General features: G+C 39.1%; 1 pseudogene; it reads right to left on the reverse strand.

Annotated features, from left to right (window-relative positions):
- Positions 1–6,073: 6,073 nt before the first annotated feature.
- Positions 6,074–6,912, reverse strand: LOC100720092 (trace amine-associated receptor 7a-like; annotated as a pseudogene).
- Positions 6,913–13,986: the final 7,074 nt, after the last annotated feature.

A 13,986-nucleotide genomic window follows, 5' to 3' on the forward strand; every position in this document is an offset into this window, starting at 1 on the left:
TCTCCATTCCCATAAGAACTAGAGTTCCCTCTGAGTACAAAATCATTGTAGTTAATGGTGATTGACACTTCTGTCCCTCATATTAAAGAAATGCCAAAAGGAAAAAGTGCAAGAAGACAGGAGGGAATTTCTTGGGAAAGCTCTCAATGCTGGAATGGTGCAGCACTGCAGAGTAAGGGAACGTATCTGCAGCCTTTTTGAAGTGGCATTTAAGACTCTGGCAGTGCAGGGTTATGTTTTGGAGAGACATGCAAACTTAGTTTGCACATTATAAAGTGTGAAAAGTACTTTTATTAATCCATCTGTCCATTCAATCTCTAGTCAATAAACAATAGCATTTTAACCAAGTATTCCTCCATCTTCTTCCTAATATTTTTTGAATGTCCGATTGGTGAAATGCTGTTAGGTTCTTAGGTAGTCAAACTTCCATGCCAGGCTCTGTCAGCCTGTGCACTACTGAAATTTAAGCTTCAGTAACACCTGCAAGTGGGGAGGGCAGTTGTATAGGTTTTGTGGCACACAGTACTGTCCCTTTTCTCATATGCCTGTAAAAACCCTGTTATGCCAGCCAAAATGTTTTCACACATTGATAGGTGACCTCAAGGTGCAAAATCTACTCCCATTTATAGTATTGTTCTAAAAAATAAAAAAGTATAAGGTGACTCCTGCCATTTTGAAATGAAAAGTGACATTATACCTCCATTATTCTAAGATTTATTCATTCATTATGACCTCAAATCGTATGCAGTGAATTCCTTAACTGAGGAACAGTGATGAATGCAACAGGAGATCTGTATTCTGCAAAAGCTTAAGATCTTAACAGGGGAACAAACTTGAAACCAGGCTGTGGAGAAGTGGACCTATGAATTCAAATTCTCATAAACCAGTGATGGCAAACCTTTTAGAAACCAAGTGCCCAAACTGCCACCCATTTATTTGTTGCAAAGTGTCAATAATGCAATTGAACCTGAATACTGAGGTTTTAGCTTAGAAGAGAAGCAACTCATAGAATAACTCCTTTTGTCTTCTAAGAAGAACAAAATAACACCCATGCCATAGGTCTGCCACTACTGTCATAAACACTGCTGCACAGGTGGAAGACAATGTCTGTGTCAGTATAAAGGCACAAGGATGACCAAGTGTAAAACAAGGTGCTCTCAAAATTGGGCTAAACAAAATGCTGTTTGTAAATTGGCGGAATTTCAAAGACCTTTTTATTATATAATTAAAATTTAATAGGGAAATCAAGGAAGATTTATACTCTCATATTTGGTGTTGTTAATATATAGCAACATGCCCAATGCTGACGTGGGATGCAATTGGAGGTTCTACCCAAGGCCTCTACCAGGCTTTTCCTGTAGCTCCTAAAAGCATCAATCAGGAATGATTTTGCAAGTGAACAGACCAAGATTAGACAAGATCAGTCCTATTTGCAACAGTTTATGATTCTGATAACCCAAATAAGATTTACAGGTCAACACTTGTTCTTGCATCAGGTAAAGGTGTTTGAGTTATTTCTGCATTTCACCTTCAATTTGCAGCAGTAAATGACTCAAAGACATTCATACAATGAGAGCCTACTAAGTGGACCATCTCCCCGGTGACTGAGCATGTGAAATATTGCTCATTATGTAATGTAAGAGAAAGATGTGATAATGGTGTTGTGTGCTCCAGGAAGTGCCCACATCCACATCACTATTAATAAGGGAAAGCAGAGAGAAATGTTTGGACCTTGTCTCTGGACTAGAGGCCAGAAGGGGCCACTTTGAGTAAGGACAAGGTGTTAAAAGTAAATGAAGTCTCGGGGGCTTTTATCACACGCAGTCACCTTGAGTAATTGCCTAAGCAGTTTACAAGTGAATGCATAAATGAGACAGTCCTCACCAGAATCATTATGTAATTCATTTGCATTTGAAAAGTTTTTATTAGAAATATGTTAGGTACCTGAAAGACTTTGCATCAGGTGGTAAATGATTTGAAATTATGTTTGCTCAAATAATGCTTCAAAGAGCCTGTCACAAAACTTTTTTCAGCCTTTAGTTGCATATCATCCATAATTTATACTGTTCCATCATTTGGAAGTTGAAAATTTTAATTTTTTCAGCTTCAATTTAAAACTTTAATCCTTAAATACTTGAATATCCATGTCCTCCCCACTGTGTCTGAATATCCGAGTATAGGCATAAAAGTCTTTATTTAGGGAAAGGGAAAATGTCTGTTTCTTCATTTTGTGCCCCACACTCCTTTTCTTCTTCTATTCCACAGTAAGAAGAGAGAAAAAAAGGTGAAAATAATTTCAACTCAATTTTATTCTCCATGTGACCCTCATTTGCTGGACTTGGCCTTCCTGTACTTAGCATCCACACAATGTCAGCTCTCTAGTGACACGATGGCTGTGGCTGGTCAGTGCTGATATTACCTTTTGCAATGCATGTGATGTCCCACAGATGCTAGCGACACCCTTCATGGGGCACCAGCAGAAAGGTCCATGGCTTGCTTTATCTGTGTTCTTCAGGCCATGTGCAATTCATGTATCGCTGCCATCTGAACCAATAACAGTGTAAGCTCCTCCCACTGACAGTCATTTCTCCTTCCACTATGCTTTCCATTTCTACCTTTTGGTCAGTAAAAGTTAACACAGGATAAGTCAGATGTTATTCCACAAGGAAGCTCACCCTGGGACTAAAACTTGTGGCACTAGTACCTTCTCCCATGGAGTTGTCTCCTAGACCATCTGACCCCAGATACAAAGCCCATGCTCTTTGCTCCCGTGGACAGAACTTAAACAGTGGCTCACTCCCATCAAGGGTCTATGCACTGACCAGGCTTTTCCCAAAAGAACAACACATGGACTTCATCACAGAGCTTATGTTTGTGTGGGTTCTACATTGTGGACATTGCTCATCAAAGCCACAACACCACGAGGTATGGTAACAACCTTTCTCTAACAATATTGTCTTTATTCCCTTTTTGGTTTATTCTAGATGTCATGGGCCACAAGAAGAGTGAGTAGGGGAGAGAAAAGTAAATTCAGGTCATTCCTTCCTGGGTCCAGGTAACTTTATAGCATGGACAAGAATGACACAGTGATGACCTGGGTATGACCTTTGAGCTTCAGTGAATTGGAATAGATTTTGAGTGAGATTTTAAAACCATAAACAGAGGGCAGGCTATGGAATCCATTCACAGGGCTGTTAACGATGGAGAATGGAGGGGCACCAGGACAAGTTTATCTAAAGGAAGAGGTGAAATGGCTAAGCACTTCTTTGTTTGTGATAGACAAGTTTTAGCCTGTCCCACACTAGTGACACATCTGCTGTGTTGGGCTTCTCAATACAGCTGGAGAAAAGAATGAGTTCCATGACTAGTGTTCAATTTTTCATGACTGTCAATAATTTGAAAACTATGTCACACCAAACTATCATACATTTTCAGAAATATCACTTATTTAATAGAAAGTAATAAATCTTTTATTAGTTTCTTTCTATTAATATTTCTATTAATAAAAGATAAATCTTTTATTAGTTTTGGATGCATTCTTCTTACATTTCCCTTATTTTTGTCTGCATTACCAAAAAGAAAATTGATTGTTGATGGCGTGCTCTACAAGATGTGAAAATGTGACTTCTAGGTCATCATTCAAATTCTGTATTCAGATACTACAAAACCAATAGCATAGGACATGAGCAATGGCCAGTAAATACCTGCACTCTCCTGAGAGCTGCAGCAAGCCCTGAGGTGCCTTCCTTGGCTTTGTATTGGTCTGATAGATTCTGGATCCTAAGGCAGTTTGAGAGGATTTGATAAAGAAGACAGGTTTCATGAGGATTTAAGTTAATAGATATTTTCCAGTAACTCATGAGCATTAAAATAGTTTAACATGCTAAATGGGCATCTGGTATTATTATAATTTCCTGAAATTTCACAAAGCCTGTCTCTGAAAGATGAGGAGATCAAGTTGATTGAAACACTCAAATAGACAAGGATACAAACCAACACATACCAAGGGAGCTAGAGAGGTAAGAGCTATGCTTTCCAATAGAACCAGAGGTAATACCAAATCCAAGGCCAGGCATGGTGGCACATACCTGTAATTCCAGCACTCAGGACGTTGAAGTAGGAGGGTCACTCTAGTTCAAGGCCAACTTGGGCTACAAAGTGAGTTCAAGGCCAGCCTAAATTTTACAGTGAAACCCTATCTCAAAAAGACAAAAATATTTCTAAGTTCCAGAAATATCAGCCAGCAAGTAAAAAAGAACGAAAGCAATAAAAGTAACCCTGGAGAAAGATTCTTCTGAAATTAAAGAGATCTGACATTTCAAAAACAAAATATCTATCTGGTACACAGAGAACAAATGAACAAAAACCTCAAACATTGCATTCAGCTAAGGATAAAAAGTAAATCTGAAAAATTTCCAAGGACAAGAGACACAGGAAGCTAGTTTAACAAAAGGAATGATTCTCATATTGCTGTCAAACATTTTGTCAGTGTGCTTGTTCCTGGAACATAAAGGAGAAACGATTTAGCATTCTGAGGTATTTCTTTTGACATGGACCAAAAATCTACTTATACATAAAATTACAATTCAAGTAATCTGAAATTCTTCATCACTAATCTAGAAATAAATTCATTTATAGCCATATTATAGCAAGAGAATAAACAGTCATGGATCTATAGATTCAGGCCAGCCTCATCTAAGGGAGGCAAACCAAGGCAGTGCTAGAAAGGACACACACTACAATCAGTTGGAGCAGGCTGGGGTGAATGTCCACACTGCTTCTGAAAGGTTGAACCATAACCATGTAGACATCCACCTGTCACTAAAACGTGCCAACCTTCTGTATGTATTCAGAGGCCAACTTAGATTGACTAAGCCAGTGAACCTTTTAAATACTCACTGTCTAAAACACCAACTCAAACTACTTATTAATTGCACAGTGCCAACACTGCAAATAAATATGAATACTGAGGTTTTTGTTTATTAAAAAACAGCTCATGCAACTTGTGATGTCATTGCAGAGAAAACTCTGTATGCTCACTTGAGCCTATAGGTTTGGCAACACCTGGACTGAGGTGTTCTCTGTATCTAAAAGTTTAGATCGTTCTAGCAGTATTTTTCTGTAGTAATATTTTGTGACTCTACCATAGGTTTAATGGTTAGATAGCATCGAGAATGTAGAAAATATAACACTAAAGGTTTGTGAATTTTTCGGTCCTTGAATTCAGTAACTAATGCTCTACTGTTAGAGGAGGATCTTTCCAGAATATCGGTCAAATAAAACTCAGTTACATGAATGCTCACAGTAAAATACAACAAATTTAACATTTAATTTTCTTCAACGTTCATAACCATAACCATTTGGATGTACAATGATGCATATAGAATCCATTTTGAACATGTATCTACCCATATTCTTCTAAAAACTGATTAAATATTTTTGTATTTAAAGGCAATGAACTTTTTAAATTTAGCAACATTTATTGAAAGTTATGTTTCATGTGTAGTACAAGACTTCTGATGGAGGCTTAAACATGAAAAAAGCAATGCTATTCTTTTAAGGAATATATTTTAGGAAATAAATATGTAAATAGAACATTAGAATACAGATCATGATGTGACAGTGATATAAATATAATTCCAAACATCCTATGTGCCAGATGTGTTGAGTTTGTGTTTCTTGAAATAGAAGAATGACTTCTAACAAACAATGGCAGTTAACAATAGAAAAGATTTATTGAGAAATAGCTCCTGAGAAAGGGAAAGTTTCGGAAAGTGGGTTGCCACTGAGGCCATTTGTCAGGGATAATTTATATAGCAAAGTCACAAATTGGTACAATGTGAATCAAACTACACTCAACCTACAGCATTATAAGTACAACTGCTTAGCTAATATTAATCCAATAGGGAAGCAAGTTACATATCAAGGGCACATGGAAAGAACAAAGGCATTTTTGTTAGGGGATGGGCCCAGATGCTCTGCTCATCCACCTGGGTGACTAGGTCCAGATATTCTGATCACTCACGTGAGTGACTGATGTCTACCTGGACTTTACTGATCAAAGTAGTAACAATCACAGCACAATCTCAGGGAAGTATGGCAACTGTGAAATGAGAAAAGGTATCACTGTGATTCCCAGGGTTTTGCTGCTCTTCTCTCTCTCCTCGCTACCCTGTCTTTATACCTGTTTGATGATGCTGCAGTCTTAGTGCTCAGTCTTTCAGTTTTCCTAGCCTGTTGCTTAGCTACCAGGAAAATCTTAGAATATCTGTTATCATCACAAGTGTAGGGATGAAAAATAGAAAACTGACCAAGACCCCATTTTGATTGACTGCAATCTGACAGCCTCCCACACAGGTGAGGGCACTCACTAATTCCTCCAGCCCAGCTTCATTTGACCCTGTGTAAAAAACAGAAAAGCTATAGACAACAGCAAGCAGCCAGGAGAAGGTGATACACATGCCAGACACAGAAACAGTGAACCTGGTGGGATAGACCAGAGGGTCAGTGACAGCAATGTATCTATTGATGGAGATAAAGCGTAAGTGGGAAATAGAGGAATAACAGAAGGAGCCATCAAAACAGGAGTGGAGTTTACAGAAACTGTCCGCAAAGTACCAGCAGCTCTCCACAGACCTGACCATGCTGAAGGGCATCACAGTCGTCCCCCCCAAGAAGTCAGCACAGGCCAGAGAGGCAATCAGAAAGTTGGTTGGGGAATGGAGCTGCTTGAAGTGGAGAATGGAAGTCATAACCAACAGGTTTCCCAGACAGCAGCACAGCCCCAGAGCCAAAGACCAGGTAGAGGAGAAGGCGGAGGCCTGGGAAGTAGGGAGCTTTGACACAGAATTCATTCACATTTTCATAGCACAGCTGGATGGCTGCAGCAAGGGCCAACTCATCACTCATGATTTTATTTCCACACCTGATAATTCAGTCATCTTCTTTGACCAAATATATAATTTTCATCTACAGCAATCTTCAAAAAAATATGAAATACTCATTAATTGTGAGTTCTTTCTTTCCCTTTGTACTTTATTCATATATTTGAAACGATTAATGGTCACTTCCAAAGTTACCTTAATTGTATGGAACTAATCCATATTCAACACCCAATACAGTGCTATGTATTCCTATTTTTAAAATATTTATGCTCATTACCTACTTCACATCTGAGCCGTGTTTGTGTTCAAAAGGAATGGTCTGTTTCTGATGCATGTTTGATTGCTCTCTTTTATTAGGGTTTTCATCCTAATTAAACAAAACTAGGACAATGCCCCAAATACTTTGTTTCCCTTAGGAAAGTTGCTTAGTTATTGCAAGTATGTGAAGCCTCTAAGATCGAATCCTTAGAGTGCCAGCTGAGGCAAGGGAGGAGCTTGTATATAACTGTTGTGTTTATAGTAACAGCAAATTTATGCTCTTCTAAATGGCTGATGACATTTAATATTCCATGAAATAGTAATTCAAATAATTACTGTTTGTTACTATACAACAATTCTAAACAATCATTGCTTAAAAATATTTTCCATGATTTTCAAAATGGTTTTCAGTAACCAGCCTTCATTTAAGTGTTTTACACTTTCAGAAGTGTTTTGTGTTAAAGAAGTAAAATTCAGTCATATTGTAATATTTACAATATTGCACGTTTCCAATTTATAGATCTGAATTAATAAACTATGAGAGTAGAGAATAAGGTAATTTCTTCATGATGCAAACATAAAAAAGTTAAGTAAAAATATTTGTTCTTTCTAAGACTTTTTATTTTGTTTCTAATTGTAATTATTGAAAATACTGGAAATAAAATGCATAAAGAATTTTCTGAATTGGAATCTTAAGGAATTCTAACACATGACTCTGCCCAGGTGTCATGGTTCATATCAGCGACTCCAAGCCTTATGCAATTATGAGGGCAACCAAGTCTGGCATTTGTGCTTGATTCATTGTCTAGCACTTGGGTTGGTGGCGTGAGTGTTTTACCTGTCCAGGGGTGAAGCCAGGAAATGATGTATAGGCAGGAAGAAGATGTACCGCTCTCTTGCTGGTTCATGCTTGCTGTTTGCAGCAGTCATGAATGGCTGCCTTGCCGCACCATGCTGCCTTGCAGCCAACTGAGTATGGACTGAAACCTCTAAGACTTGTAAGAAACAAACCTTTCCTTTCCTAACTTTGGGCATCAAGTATTTTTTCTCAACAATGAGTAAAAAGCAACTGAGACACCAGAGCAAATATTTTATTTCTTAGAACTTTAGGAAAGGACTTTAGGAAAGGCTTTGATAAGATTTTTTCTAATGAACAATTCTTGGATATATTTTAAAGCCAGATTTTTAAAATTCAGATATAATCTCTACCTGGCGAGAATTCAGTTTGAATGTTGGATACTAGATTAAGTAACTTTCAAGCATATCATTTTCTTTAATCAATACAGCATATTGGTATATTTTTAATATTTGCCAATTTATGAATCATGAAAAGCTAACATGATTTGATTCATCTTTATGAAAGGGCAAAAAGAGTGAACAAATTTTCAAACTTGTGTTTGTAATATTTTTTTTCTAATTGCAAATTATCTATTAATGGGTTTCTATTTTGCATTTTCAAAAGCCTTTTATGAAATGTTTTTAATTGTACAAGTTCAAGATGTATACAATGATGCCTTAACATATATATGCACAGTGACTTGTATAAGAAATATTTTAACATATTCATTAACTTCTTTGTTTAAATTTTTCTATTTTTTAGTGATCAGAATACCTAATACCTATTTGATTTTTTAAATTACACTCATACAGTAAGTCTAACTTAAAATTGTGTACTCTTATGGTAGAATATTGCTAAATTCTATTCATTTGTAATCCGACACAGTGATTCTTTTGCAGAACTCTTATAGAAGTTTAAAATTCAAATGTCTGGAAGTCAGAGACTTACTGTACTTTGTTTTTTTAAATAGATATCATGTTATTGGTTGCTTTCGATCTTGTAAAAGATGCTGCAGAGTTGTTTACCAATAAAAGGAACACAAATTTCTACAAGTTCATTATGCTGAATAATCAGCTAAAGGAAATGAGTTAGTGCTGGAAAGGAAAATTGTAGGTATCTTCCTCATTTGAGTTAATCCTATCAGCTCTGCTTTGGTTCTGATTCATCTGTGTTCTGCCACATCCTCTTGTCCTGAGCTGAGTGCTCCTCTTGGCCTCCTCTCCCAAGCTCAAGGTAAAAGGACCAATATCCAGATACAGTCTGTACACTGTACCTGTCCCCTCTCCTTCCCAGGAGAAAAAGGTCGGGCAGCAAAGATTTCTCTATTCAGCCTCTTAGTACCCCTCATAAGAACAACAGTGACTAGGAAACAAACTGAGTAATGAGAGGTGATTTACTGAGAACAAATCTGGACCAATGGAAAGGAGGACCCCAGAATATGCAAAGGAAGCCCAGTGACACAGATTTCTCACCTTCCTCATTTCCGGTGACATCTACGTTCTAAACCTTTGGCCAGTTCTGCTATTCTAACTCTCTGTGTTCTGAGTGTTAGCTCACCTGTCCCTTCAGCCCCCATGCTTTGGATGGAGTCAGGTTAATGTGGCTCACTTGATTCCAAAGCTGTGGGACTCTGGTGACAGAACCTTCTGCACTAGTATTGGACTCTCTCCTTCTCTTGTTCTTCTCACTGCAGGGCAGGGCAGGGCAGGCTGGCTGACTTATGAATGTCACATGTAATGGTTTTCCTAAGGTGTCTTATACCTGAAACCCACAGTACAACCTACGAGGTGGGTGGCGGCATGTGCTGAGTTGATCATCTTGACAGCTGTCCTTAACCAATGGAAGGTGTGAACTGACATGTAAATTCTCTCAATCTGTTCCAATTAGTGGGACAACTCTAAGGTCTGTGCTGTCAGGTTCCGCTGCCAGAGGGTCCTCTCCATGGTGCTGTGGCCCTGCACACTGTCTGCTTTCCCTCCCAGGTATCCCTCTACCCACCTGCACCCCCTTGCAGCCTTGTGAGAAGTGAGCCTCCTCTCTTGGTGCTCATTCCCCAGCCACACGGCTCTGCACACTATGGCGAGCACTGAGGTTTTGTGCTCAGCCTCTACTCTATAGCTAGGGAAAAAATAAGTTGATAAAAATCCTAAGGTTAGAGACTGGGGATCTGGAAAATATACTCCTTGGCTGTGTAACTCCTTTTCTAGTAAAATGCAGCCGCAAATACCTCACTTTGCTCAGATTTGTTTTTAAATTTCCTTGGCCAAGCACCTCATTTCTCTTCATGTAACAAAAACACTGTGTAGAAGTCTTCCAAAAACTTTCCATGATTTTCTGATATTTCTAAAATTGGTGTTGACACAGGAGGAGACATTGCTGTCACTCTCCACCTGTCCTCAGGACCCTTCTCAACCAGGTCACGGCCAGGTCAGTCTGTTAGGACTCAATCACCCTGGAGTTCACGGCTCCACAGCATGAGGCCTCTGACGACACTAGGGAATCACTGGAATCCTAGACAGGAAGCTCTCAGGTCATATCCCAGGGCTCTGTGCTAACTGAAACTACTACACATTAATATTAGATTTTCTTTCTATAGAAATCTTTCTTATCCACTCTTTGCTCACTGAACTCTCAAATTTCTGTTCTTTAAGCTCTTTCCTCTATTACAAAACACTTGAAAACACCTCAAATACCCATAAATTCAGCAATAGATTAAAAAAGTGGAGATCTGGGGTGCCCTCACTGGCCTCTCTGCGTGTCTGGAGGACTCTGGATTTCTGCGCCCAGACTGCTGGAGTTCCCTCAGGCTTCCAGGTGCAGTGAAGGCGAGAGGTGGGTTTGAGGCTTCCACATCAGCCTCCCCATTCCCGGCTTCATTTGGAGACCTGCTGAGCTCCCAATAGGTGGGCTGGCCCACACTACCAGCCTAGCCCAGCCTGTTTAGCTGCCGCGCCTGGCCACAGGTCTGCAGAGGAGGAGCTGGGCAGATCTGGGGTGCCCTCACTGGCCTCTCTGCGTGTCTGGAGGACTCTGGATTTCTGCGCCCAGACTGCTGAAGTTCCCTCAGGCTTCCAGGTGCAGTGAAGGCGAGAGGTGGGTTTGAGGCTTCCACATCAGCCTCCCCATTCCCGGCTTCATTTGGAGACCTGCTGAGCTCCCGATAGGTGGGCTGGCCCACACTACCAGCCTAGCCCAGCCTGTTTAGCTGCCGCGCCTGGCCACAGGTCTGCAGAGGAGGAGCTGGGCAGATCTGGGGTGCCCTCACTGGCCTCTCTGTGTGTCTGGAGGACTGTGGATATCTCTGCAACCAGGGAGGGTCCACAGGTTCCTGAAGCACTGCGGCCTGTGGTGAGTACCCTAACCCGGCTGCGATTGAAGAACTGTGGAGCTTCCAAGGGGCAGGTGGGCGCACAGTGTCCCTGAGGCCCAGCTTGTCTGGAACTGCGGAGTTCTGAGCAGGCAGAGGAGGGCCACTGGTTCTGTAGGCCTAATGGCTTGGAGTAGCGTGGCGCCAGAGTCCCAGTAGCTCCAAACATAGAAGGGGATTTTCAACAGATCCTGAGGAAGCTTTCAAGTAACACTTGAAACACAGAAATATAGGAAAATGACAAAACGAAAGACCAAATTACAACCTCAAACCTCCAGCCCATCTCAAGAAACCCTAGGAGCGATGTATATAGAAGAAAATATATCCCATCCACCTCATATATCGGACACAATAGCCACTGAAATTGACAAGCAACTCCAGGAAGCTTTAAAGAAATTCAAACTCGAAATAATCTCCCAGATAAAAGAAGAAATGATAAAAGAAATGAAAGAGATTCTAAATATATCTAAAGAAAACACAGATAAAAAATTGGAGGAACTAAACAAAAAGATAGAATCCCTAGACGAGCAATATAAGAAACAAACAGAATACATAATGCAGATGCACAGAGATATACAGGAAATAAAAAACTCCACTGAAAGTTGTAAAAACCGCCTTAATGAAAGTGAAGATAGAATTTCAGACCTTAAAGACAGGATTGCAGCTAGTGAACAGGAAAGGAAAGATCTTTTGAAAATAACAAGGAACCAGGAAACAACAATTCAACAACTGCAAGACGATGCAAAGAAGAATAACATAAGAATGATAGGGATTAATGAAAGAGAGGGAGACAACATGAAGGATGTCAGGAGGATATTTAGAGAAGTAATAGCTGAAAATTTCCCAAGCATGAGATCAGAAACTGACATCAGGATCAGTGAAGCATATAGAACTCCAAACAGTCATAACCAAAATAAAACTACACCCAGACATATAATAGTCACCATCCCAGAAATCCAACACAAGAATAGATTATTAAAAGCTGTCAGAGAGAAAAGACAAATCACTTATAAAGGAAAACCTATCAGAATCACAGCAGACTTCTCAGCACAAACGATAAAGTCAAGAAGAGCATGGAGTGAAGTATTCCAGATCCTAAAGCAAAATGATTTCCAACCAAGACTGATATATCCTGCAAAACTATCATTCAAAATAGATGGTGCAATACGATACTTCCATGACAAAGAACAGCTGAAGAACTTCATGAACACCCAACCAACCCTGCAAAAAATATTGAAAGACAGTTTAGATACACAAAGGAAAAAACCACTAAGCAAAGCAAATAATTAAACAGAACCGAAAGATAAAGATGCAACAGCAGAGAGATAACATTCCTACAATTAACCAGCATTTAACAGTAATAACCATTAATGTAAATGGTCTCAATGCACCAATCAAAAGAAACAGACTAGCAGAATGGATCAAGAAACAAAATCCAACCATATGCTGTTTACAGGAAACCCATCTAACCCAGAAAGATACTCACAGACTGAAAGTCAAAGGATGGAAAACAATTCTTCATGCAGCAGGAATCCAAAAAAAGGCAGGAGTAGCCATTCTGTTTGCAGACAACGTGAACTTTAAACCAACAATGACCATAAAGGACAAAGAAGGTCACTACATACTCGTAAGGGGAAAACTCCAAGAGGAAGAGATAACTATCTTAAATATATACGCACCAAACTCCAGAGCACCCAGTTATATAAAACAATTATTAACAGAAATGAAAACTCAAATTATCAGTAACACAATTGTAACAGGAGACCTTAATACACCACTGACACCAAGGGACAGATCAACCAGACAAAATGAGCAAAGAAATAACAGAACTGAATCACACCTGTGAACAAATGGGTTTGATAGACATATACAGAATGTTCCACCCAACAACATCAGAATACACATTCTTCTCAGCAGTACATGGATCATTTTCTAAAATAGACCATATATTAGCTCACAGAACATATTTAAGCAAATGCAAAAGAGTTGAAATCATCCCTTGCATATTATCGGACCATAGCGCTCTGAAATTAGAAATTAATGACAAAGGATACTGCAAAAATTCCGCAAACACATGGAAACTAAATAACACACTCTTGAGTAATCAGTGGGTCACAGAAGAAATTAAAGAAGAAATTAAACAATACCTAAAAGAAAATGAAAATGCAGATACAACTTACCGGAATCTGTGGGATGCAATGAAAGCCGTTCTGAGAGGAAAATTTATTGCACTGAGTTCCCACATCAGGAAAACAGAACGAATACAAGTAAATAACTTGATGCTACACCTCAAACAGCTAGAAAAAGAAGAGCAAGTCAAGCCCAAAGCCAAAAGAAGAGAGGAAATTATAAGAATCAGAGCAGAAATCAATGCAATAGAGACTAAGAAAACAATCCAAAGAATCAACGAATCAAAGAGTTGGTTCTTTGAAAGAATAAATAAAATCGATAAGCCCCTAGGCAACCTTATTAAAAAAAGGAAAGAAAAAGCTCAAATTCATGCAATAAGAAATGAAAAAGGAGAAATCACTACAGACCCAATAGAAATACAGAGGATCATCAACACCTATTTCGAAAACCTCTACTCTCAAAAGTTTGATAACACAGAAGAAATAGACAGATTCTTAGAAGCATATGAA

The sequence above is a fragment of the Cavia porcellus genome, unplaced genomic scaffold, assembly GCF_034190915.1.
Source record: "Cavia porcellus strain 051 isolate PalLab524CR breed Dunkin Hartley unplaced genomic scaffold, mCavPor4.1 scaffold_22, whole genome shotgun sequence".
NCBI classification, from domain to species: Eukaryota; Metazoa; Chordata; class Mammalia; order Rodentia; family Caviidae; genus Cavia; species Cavia porcellus.